The sequence below is a fragment of the Miscanthus floridulus genome, chromosome 18, assembly GCF_019320115.1.
Source record: "Miscanthus floridulus cultivar M001 chromosome 18, ASM1932011v1, whole genome shotgun sequence".
Lineage (NCBI taxonomy): Eukaryota > Viridiplantae > Streptophyta > Magnoliopsida > Poales > Poaceae > Miscanthus > Miscanthus floridulus.
In genome coordinates, this window is record NC_089597.1 from 100142957 (window position 1) to 100152935 (window position 9979).

The 9979-nt window shown below is 54.9% G+C and overlaps 1 non-coding gene across 1 annotated transcript; it reads right to left on the reverse strand.

Moving 5' to 3' along the window:
• Positions 1–247: 247 nt before the first annotated feature.
• Positions 248–331, reverse strand: TRNAL-CAA (transfer RNA leucine (anticodon CAA)). Its single transcript has one exon. It is a non-coding gene; the product is annotated as a tRNA-Leu (tRNA).
• Between the last annotated feature and the right edge of the window lie 9648 nt (positions 332–9979).

The following is a 9979-nucleotide window of genomic DNA, read 5'->3' on the forward strand; positions in this document are numbered from 1 at the left end:
GCTAAGAGTCTTAAAGGTATGACTTAGGATAAAACTAAAATCACCATTAATTTAAAATGAGCGAGCTTTTTTTTTAAACAGACCATAGAAGAATCACTTGAGAACGGCGCTTAAAAATGGCCCAATTTGCAAAGCATGGTGCGGCCCAAAAAAAACTGAGGCCCAATTGTCAAATGAAACAGGAAAGGAAAGCTGGCCCATTTCAATTATTCGGCGTAAACAAGATTAAAAATATAAAAATAAAACATGTCAGAAGTGGGATTTGAACCCACGCCCTCGTTAGAGGACCAGAACTTGAGTCTGGCGCCTTAGACCACTCGGCCATCCTGACTGTGATGCCCAAGATTCTCATATAATCTTATATTATCGTTATAACTTTACATCTTTCTGCACATGTTTCAACTATTGCCATATGAGTCCTGAGTCCTGACATCCGACTGTGCCTTCGACACGTTCTGAGGCGCCCTTTAACATTATCACAAGCACAACTTGAAAGCTCATTAAAGCCAGCACGACGGCTTTGGGGGCAGTGAGGTGGGCATGTTTGGAACGTAGGAATTTCCCATGAATCACAATGGAATTTCACAAGAATCAGTTCAATTTCACAGAAAAAACGTAGAAATTGGAAAAAATTCCCGCATTCCAAACAGTCCCTCCCGTGAATGTCAATATCAAAGGGAAAAAGAAAACACTAGCTAAGAATGCAATCATTCCTATAGTGCCATTTGATAGCCTGCCATGGGCACAAGAAGCAAGAAAAGTGATCCAGCAAGTCTGTACAACGAGCACAAGAAACCAAAGAAGAGTAGAAGACTCGGGTTGCGATTGTCATAAGATTTATGATATGTGTGCACGTGAGCTTAATGTAATGTGTGAATACTTGTTCGTATTTCAATCTTGATGTATGCATCTATGAACATCATGAGATATCAGCATGTGTCATGCGTGAACAAGTATTGGTCAAATTTAAAAAAAATTGACTCTCTACAACTTTAGAAGTTGATTTATTTAGGGAAGGGGAGAGTACATGTATAAGAAAAGAATGACCAGGAGTACCAACGTACAAGACAAACTTTTGTCACAATCATATCACATACTACATCAATGGTAATTTAGTATTTTCATGTATCAGTTAACAGAGTTGGCTAATAGAATAGACGGAAGTGTTAGGTACATAACGAAATTTGGAGCTAGTCTCAAATAGGGAACTCTAAATTTCTTTTAGGGTCATGGAAAGAACAAGGAGATTGCCTACCAGTGTCATATAGGGAATTTTCTTTTTAACATCACAGGAAGAAAAAACACAGAAAAAACAGCAACCAAAGCCAAAGGTGTTTTTCTCCCACAAGGCGTATCTGTATCTACTTACTTGACTTTTTGAAATAGTGTCATTGATGTTTGTATGATGCTTTTCAAAGATCTACCCATTTTGCTTTTGGAAAAAAGTCCAAATTACTCCCCCAAGTTTTGCATATGTCTAGATAACCCTATAAACTAACATTTGGTTCAATTTACTCCCTCAAACTATTTCCTTTGGTCTAGTTTACCTTTTAATAAGTTTTGTTATTTTTGTTTCTCCATGTATAAGTTGAGTTTTAATATCAAATCATGTGGAATAATAAAGGACATCATAAGTTATGTTAGAAAAATATATCTTAAGTTTTTGCCACTATTTTGATAGCTTAGGAAATTTAATATTAAATAAACACTAGAGATACAATATCGTATAAAACATAATGACGAAAAACTTATAATTTATTTTTATAACACAAAATATGATGTCCCTATCACCACACAAAATTTGAAACTTAAACACAGTTTGGACATAGAGAAATAAAAAGGAAAAATATTTTTAAGGTGTAAATTGGATCATCTTAAATAGTTGGAGTAAATAATTGAACTAAATGTTAGTTTAGGGGTTATATGGACATAGCCGAGAACTCCTAACAAACTAAGATCTACCCATTCAGTCTTACACCATGTTGACAGGATGAGAAAACAAAGGCCAAAAAAGAAGAGAAAGGTGAGCTTACGAGGACAATCACACATGATGGCGTTGATTACCCACTCCACCATACACAACCAAATCATGAGTCATCCTACATGATTAGTGCCGACACGACAGGTAAGGTCTTGGTCACCAAAAAGCGCCGTTCTCTTTCCCTTCATATCTTCTTGTTAACCCACATAAAACTTAACCTCTTTTTTTTTAACCAGCAAAAGCTACTTCTATTCTATACCTATATTATTTATGTTAAGTAATGGGTTGCTCAAACTTGATGTGTGGTTGCACAGTTCATTTCCCTATTGTATACAGTCTACAGGTGTCGAGTACATGTTACACTAGATATTTGGAATACGTGACTATCACTAAGTTTGCATTAATTGAAATTAATTTCATGGTGGATCAATTGAAATAAATTTAAGTTTGCATTATTATAAATGCGGTCAAAATTTGAGAAGTTTGATTTAGGAAAAAATGACATAAAACAAAGGATAATATACTCTTTAAAATAAAGGAGGATATGGATTAAGTGACAAACCGAGCCCCTCACAAGAATGTTAGTGTCGGTGTTTCGGACCGGGGGTCCTCAACCGACTAGTGAATTTGAACTGCGTGCCCCTAATCCCGGATGGTGATGCAAAGAGACAGAAGGTTTATACTGGTTCAGGCAATCGATGCCCTACGTCCAGTCTGAGAGATCGATCTTGTATTCCTTGCACCGAAGTGCTAGTAGTAGGGGGTTACAAGCACGGTGAGAGAGGGAGCTAGTCCCAGGTCTCGGCGAGATGTCGTGTGGGCTGCTTGAGACGTTGCTCTCAGGCGGCTAAGATGTGTATGTGTGTGTGTTACCAGGTGTTCTTCTCCGTCAGTCCTCCTTTTCTAAGTGGCCCAAGTCTTCTCCTTTTATAGTTGAAGGGAGGTCAAGGACAGTACATGTGCTAACTACACGGCGTCGTGCCAACAGGGGCGGCATGTCTGAGCCCTGTGGCCTGTTCCTGTGGCGGCGTGGTCGTCGGAGTGGTCCGTCCTTGGAGCACTGGGGCGGCGTGCTAGTCCCATTCGATCCTGTGCGTCGTGGGAGCCCCGGGACTGCCTCGGAGTGGGTGCGGCGGTGAACGTGCGAGCCGCTGTGGACTGACTGTGCGCGAGACCGAGGCTCGGTCGGTGCCGAGGCTGCACCGCAGTGGGGGGGTATCGGTGGACACGAACCCCGAGATAGCCGAGACCTTGGTGCACAGTGCCGAGGCCCCGAGAGGGCGACTGATCTGGTGCGCTGGCTTGGAGGCGGTGATGACCCAGGCCAATTTGTCCGTGCAATGTTGTTTTCGAGGCGGGGATCGGGGGGGCACAGTGTAGTGTGGGCGCTGATCGTGGGCACAGCGTCAGAACACAGTGGCCGGTAATGCCCGCCGTGCCCTGTCCTAGCCGGTATGGCGCTGATGCGACCTCAGGTCCCGTCGGCCATTCTGCGGTGTCGAGCCATCGTCCGGCTGAGATTGCGGGAGTGGTTGACGTATTAATGGGACATGACGTGCTGTCGGGAGGGTCGGTCGAGGCGGGGGGGGGGGGGGGGGCGTCGGGCTATGGACGAACCGGCCTCGAGCGATACGGAGAATGAGGCCTCGTGCGAGACGGAGATTGGACTCCTTGCCGAGGCCTTCCACGAGAGGCCTCGCGCGAGGCGGAGATTGCACTCCCTGCCGAGGCCTTCCGTGAAAGGCCTCGCGCGAGGCGGAGATTGCGTCAGGACACCGAGACCTCCTGTGCGAGGCTCGAGGCGGGGCGGAGAGCCTGGTAGGCTCGGACGTGGCTGGTGAGGAGCCTACGGCTTAGCTTCTAGCTTTGCTTTCTGATGGGATTTAAGTGACCCTTTTGATGTTTGCTCGGGGTACCCGGTTCTATGGTACCCAACAGTAGCCCCTGAGCCCCCGGAGGAGTGCGTGCACTCTCCTGGGGGTTTGCCGAGGCTTGGTTTATAGTCGCTCCCGTAGGAATTGGGTTTTGTTTCTTGAGGTTTCAGTGGGTGCGCGCGAGCGCACCCGCCGGGTGTAGCCCCCGAGGCCCTGGAGGAGTGGAGTTACTCTTCCAGGGGATTTTTTCGTTTCGTGTTTGAGTGAGGAGTTTTTATCGTATTTGCCGAGCCCACAAGTGCAAATTCGGGTCGGGAGGATCTCGGCGAGGTTGCAGGAAAAGCCCTCTAGCCTCCGCACAGAGCGAGAGGTCCATCAGGGCCCCCCCTAGCTTTTGGTATGACCCTCACGCTTCCTTTTTGCTCGGAAGGAGGGGTGGAATGTGCTAGGCTACCCTCGATGGGCACGAGCGTGGGCACTTCCGGTGAGCTGTTATCGGGTGAGTTCGAGTGGAGGCCCGTGCCCCGTTCGCTAGGGGACGGCTAGCAGTCCAGAGACACACTCCAAGAGTACCGGAGGGTTTCTCTAGTGGGTGCTGAGGCCGTTCGCTGGGCCTCGGTGGCTCGGTGCCTCCCTACGGTGGGATCCCATTCGGAGACTTCCCTGCTGGTCTCGGACACGACTTAGGACACCCCAAGCGATTGTTCGCTCGGGCCTTGGCCATTCGTAGGCTCGCCCCGAAGTCATCCCTGACTCTGTTGCCTTGGGGCGGCTGTCGAAACCTCTGAGGGCCTAGCCTTCGAACCCCTGGACCGTAACGGGCTTGGTGCCCTTTATCGTATCTGTAACGAAACTTCTAGCGCGAACTTAGATCGTTTGTCTTTGTCTTGGGCGCAGGAAGAGCCCCCGAGCCTCCGCCCGGAGCACGAGGGCGATCAGGGGTCCCCTGGCTTTTTTATTCGACTCTCTCATGTCCTTTTTGTTTGGACGGAGGGTTTGTTTGCCGAGCCCATTCGGGTGCGAGCCGGGGCTGCTGGGTCTCAGCATGGTTGCAGGAAGAGCCCCTAGCCTCTGCACGGAGCGAGAGGGCCGTCGGGAGCTTCCCTGGCTTTTTATATGCCCCTCGTGCTTGAGGGTTTGTTTGTCGAGGCCCCTTTGGGCACGAGCTCGGGTCGCGGGGTCTCGGCATATCTGCAGGAAGAGCCCCCTAGCCTCTGCACAGGGCGAGAGGGCCGTCGGGAGCTTCCCTGACTTTTTGTATGACCCTCACACTTCCTTTTCGCTCGGAAGGAGGGTTTGTTTTGCCGAGCCCCTTCGAGTGCGAGCCGGGGTCGCTGGGTCTCGGCAAGGTTGCAGGAAGAGCCCCTTAGCCTCTACATAGGGCGAGAAGGCCGTCGGGGGTTCCCCTAACTTTTTGTATGACCCTCATGCTTCCTTTTTGCTCGAAAGGAGGGGTGGAATGTGCCTCGCTACCCTCGGTGGGTACAAGCGGTGTCACTTCTGGTGAGCTGTTATCGGGTAAGTCCGAGTGGAGGCCCATGCCCCGTTCACTAGGGGACGGCTAGCAGTCTAGAGACACACTCCAAGAGTACCAGAGGGTTTCTCCAGTGGGTGCCGAGGCCGTTCGCTGGGCCTCGGTGGCTCGGTGCCTCCCTACGGTGGGATCCCATTCAGAGACTTCCCTGCCAATCTCGGACACGACTTTGGGCGTCCCAAGCGTTTCGCTTGCTTGGGCCTTGGCCCCGTATAGGCTCGCCCGCGGTCGTCCCTGACTATGTTATCCTAGGGCGGCTGTCGAAACCTCTTGGGGCCCAGCCTTCGAACCCCTAGACCTTAATAGGCTCAGAGCCTGGTTCCTTCATATGAAAGGAATAGGCCGAGGGGAATATCTCCCCTATTGGCTCGGCAACAGGTGGCGCGCCTTTTGAGGCGATTTCCTAGGGAGGCGAAACGACGCCTGCTGCCGTAGTGGCTGAGCGTGACGTGGTGGATGGGACGTAACTGTTCTCGCATTTAATGAGAAAGACGTGGGCGCGTGGACCGGTGAAATCGGCTCGTGGTTAACTGCGTCGAATCGGGGGGAAACTTCCCCGATTTCATCGCCCGTTGGTTTCGCCTTCCCCCTGCATAAATACTCAAAGAGTCTCGCCCCTCCTCACCTTACCTTGCCTACATTAGCTCTGCCTCTGTCAAGCCGTCGCTAGAGCAGCGGGTGCCAGGAAGAAGAGGGGAGAAGAGCGAGCCTAGGGAGAAAGCGAGAAAAAAGCGAGAGCGTGGGAGAGAGAGAAAAACTCACCGCCGCATCCGATCCCTCCATCGCACTCATGCCCGGCGACATCATCGTTGTCGAGGCAGACCCCTGGGATCCATCGGACATTACCGAGGAGATGCTTTAGTCGCTTGTCGACGGTGGACTCCTTCGCCCGGTGACGGACCCCACTAGGCCGGAGTGGATTGCTTCGTACGGCGAGCCAGAGCCGAGGCCTCGCGACGGCTACATTGTGAGCTTCGTCTCCTTTCACGAGCGTGGCCTCGACGTCCCGACGGATCGGTTCATGCAGGCGCTCCCACACTACTATGGCGTGGAGCTCCACAACTTCAATCCCAATTCCATCGCTCAGGCGGCTATCTTCGTTGCCGTCTGCGAGGGGTATTTGGGGATTGCTCCCCATTGGGAGTTGTGGCTCCACCTATTCCGGGCGGGGCACACCACCAAGCCGACGGGCACGTCGGGTACGAGGAAGGTGACGAGGGCCGGCAGCTACACTCTCCAAGTGAGCCAGGACCGCCAGCACCTCTACATCCTGGCCCAGCTCGCGTCCTCCAACCACCGGTGGTACACGAGCTGGTTCTACCTTCATAACGTTGACGGAGGACTTCCCCCTTACACTGGGCGGATTGTGGGGAGCTGCCCAGAGAGATGGAAGTACGGCGTCCCAAAGGACGACCAGCCCAAGCTGCAGCCGCTTCTGGAGGGGTTGGCAAGGCTACGGGGCCATGGTCTTACCGTGGCTGTGGTTGTGGCCGCCTTCCACCGCCGGAGGGTGCTGCCGCTGATGGCTCGGTGGCGGCGGCTATTCGAGATGAAGCCAGGTGAGCCCATTGAGGGCATCCAGATGTCCTCCTCCGTCCTTTCCGACGAGGAAATTCTTCGTCGGGTGGGGGAGACATTAGAGGCGAAGCTAAGGGGCAGCAACTTGACCCCTATCGCGATGTGGCCGTCGTGGGGGTTCCTCTCGCTAGTTAGTCGTGTGCCGCTGTAGCCTCCAAGCCTCCTCAATCTCCCCTTACCCCTTGTTCCCTTATGCGCGTCCGTCGTTCTTCTCCGCCACCCATTCCCGAGGACACGAGGCGGCGGGCGATCAACCGCGCGCACACCGACACGCAGAAAAAATAGAAAGACGCCAAGGCGGCGAAGCGCACAAAGCAAATCCTCGCGCGCGAGGAGCTGGATAAGCGCCGCTGTCAACAAAGGAAGGATGGTCTCCCGTTGGAGGAGTCCCCGTTGCTGTCGCTGTGACGGAGGCCTCGGAAGGGGATGATGAGGGCGAGGTGGGGCGAGGTCATCTGGACTATCTCCCTGACGTAGTGGAGGTGGTGCCCGGGGCGTTGGCAAGCAGCCTGGCACTCTCGGGAGGAGGAGGAGAAGCAGACCCGGGGTCGGTGATTGCCCGCTCTGGGGCCGAGGCCGACATGCTCGGGGCGTAGGCGTTGGGCAAACGCGCCGTCAGCCCGATGGGCTCGACGGCGATGGTGGAACAAGTGGCGGCGGAGGCGACGCTACCGCCCCCATAGAGGACCGATAGGGCGCCGGGGTCCTTTGAGGACCGGCCGGCGCCGATGGACATGGAGGCAATGCCTCTGCCGCCGCCTCTACCTTTGCGGACGAGGTTTGCCGTGGTGAAGCGGTTGCCGCCCCGTTCAAGGTAGGTGTATTTTTGGCAGGGTCATAGTGCCTTCCGTTCGCCTTTTGGTCTCGCGCTGACCCTGTAGGTTATTTTTCCTTAGTCAGAAGCAGCTTGTGGATGAGCTTCCCTTGGTGCCCCTTAAGGCGCTCAAGGCGAGCCCCGGCTCCTCCGCCCACTGGGTGGCGGAGGCACAAGCCGCTATTCAACGCGGCGCGGCATCGGCGAGGGCCGACCCGAAGGAGCCGGCCGCCCAAGGAGGGGCCGTCGAGGCGACCCCTACATAGATGAGGGAGGGAGTGCTTCCGCCCCGTGAGGGCGAGGCTCACAAGTCGGATGGGGCCGGTGTGCCCTTGGTTGCCGAGGCCCCCGGGGTCTTCGAGGCTGAGGCGACGGAGGCCAGGGTGCCCAAGACTGTCGAGACCGCAGTGGCCGCGGTCGGTGTTTCTGCGTCCACCGAGGCCACGATGGCGGAGGTCGGAGCCCCCGAGACTGTCGAGGCCATAATTGCGGAGGCTGGAGCCCCCGAGATCACCAAGGCCATCATGATGGTGGCGAGGCCGTCTGTCCAAGAGGCGGAGATGAAGGCGGCGGAGGCCTCGGTGGCGCCCTTGGTTCAGGGCCCGCTGTTGTTGCGAGAGAGCGTCCGGGAGGCGGAGGTCTATCCGATCTCCTCCGATGATACTTCCCGGGTGCGGGAGGTGGTCGACGCCGAGGAGACTAGTGCCGTGGAACAGCTGGCGCCGATCTTGGACGAGGGAAGCTCGGCCCTCGTGCGGGCGCGACCCGAGCCTCACGGGTGGGATCACCCGTGGGTACTGTGGCGGAGCCGAGACGACCCTGAGGGGGAGCCTTTGTTCGCCCTCGAGGACGCAGCCGAGGGTGGGCGCTGGGGCACCTTCGAGCAATACCGCCAGCTGGTGGAGCAGTCGCTACGGACGGCACTATCCGTGGTGGCCGATGAACTGCCCGGAGTCGCCCAGGTTCGCATTTTCCTTTCTCGCGCGACGTTGTCTTTTTTTGGGTTTTGTTGCAATCAATGACCCCTGTTCTGCTTCCCCAGGAGCTCGAGACCCGGTCCCTTGGGAAGTTGGTCTTTCTCCGGTAGGAGAGGGGCGTCTAGGACCAGCTTCGGTGGCAGAAGGGCATTCTTACCGGCGCCAACGAGCTCCTATCGGTGCGGAACACGGAGGTAGAGGACCTCCGCCTTTGTTGTGCTGACGCGAAGGTCGAGGCGGCCACGGCCTAGACGCAGCTCGCCCTTCTGGCGGCGCGAGTCAAGGAGTTGGAGGAGGAGCTCACCCGCGCGGTCAGTGATCGGGATGCCTTCAGGGGCCGAGCCGTTGAGGCTACGGCCTCGGCCACGGCTCTCGCGGGGTAGCTAGGGGTGGAATAGAGTGCACGCTAGCTGACGAAAGGTGCCTTGGATGAGGCCCTTGCCGTAGCTGAGGCCTCGCAAACCGAGGCTGTGGTTTGGAGGGGGACGGTCGAGGGTGAGTTTTAGTCCCCTCATTTTGTTTTCTTTTCCTTATGTTCGCTCCCTAACTCCCTTGTGTGACGCAGAGCTAGGAAGTGAAGCTTCCAGGGCGGCCGAGGCTTCTCGGGTCGAGGCCCAGCGCTTGAAGGAGGAGGCCGAGGCTTCCCAGGCCGAGGCCCTGCGCTGGAAGGAGAAAGCCGAGGCCTGTCAGGTTGAGACCCGACGCTGGGAGCTGAAGGCCAAGGGTGAGTTCCGTGGGCTTCCGCTCCTAATTTAGGTTGTTTTTTTCCCTCGCTCAACCTTATTCTGTTCTCCGTGGTGCAGAGTTAGAGGCGGAGGTTACTTGGGCAGCCAAGGCTTCCAGCGCGGTGTAGACGGTGCTCGAGACCGAGATCAGGGAGCACGAGGCGCTGAAACGTGCCGCTCTTTCCGCCTGCGAAGCCTTGGAGGTTGAAGGGGTTCAGTCAGGCAGCTCCCTAGGGAGCCGTTTGATTGCGTTGAGCAGCCAGATGCGCGAGCGGCTCCGAGGAGCGCTGCATAGGGTGTTAAGCGTGTGTTGGCCGTCATCTCTTCTCACTACATTGGCGTCGACCTCCCGGCCATTAGTGATGGGTATGTCCTACCTGATGATGACGAGGAGGCTGACGCGGCGGTCACGAAGCTGATGGAGGCAGTGAAAGGCCCTGGCACAGCGCTGGCGACGCTCTTCGAAGAGGAGGTGGTTCCTCCCCTACCATCTGCC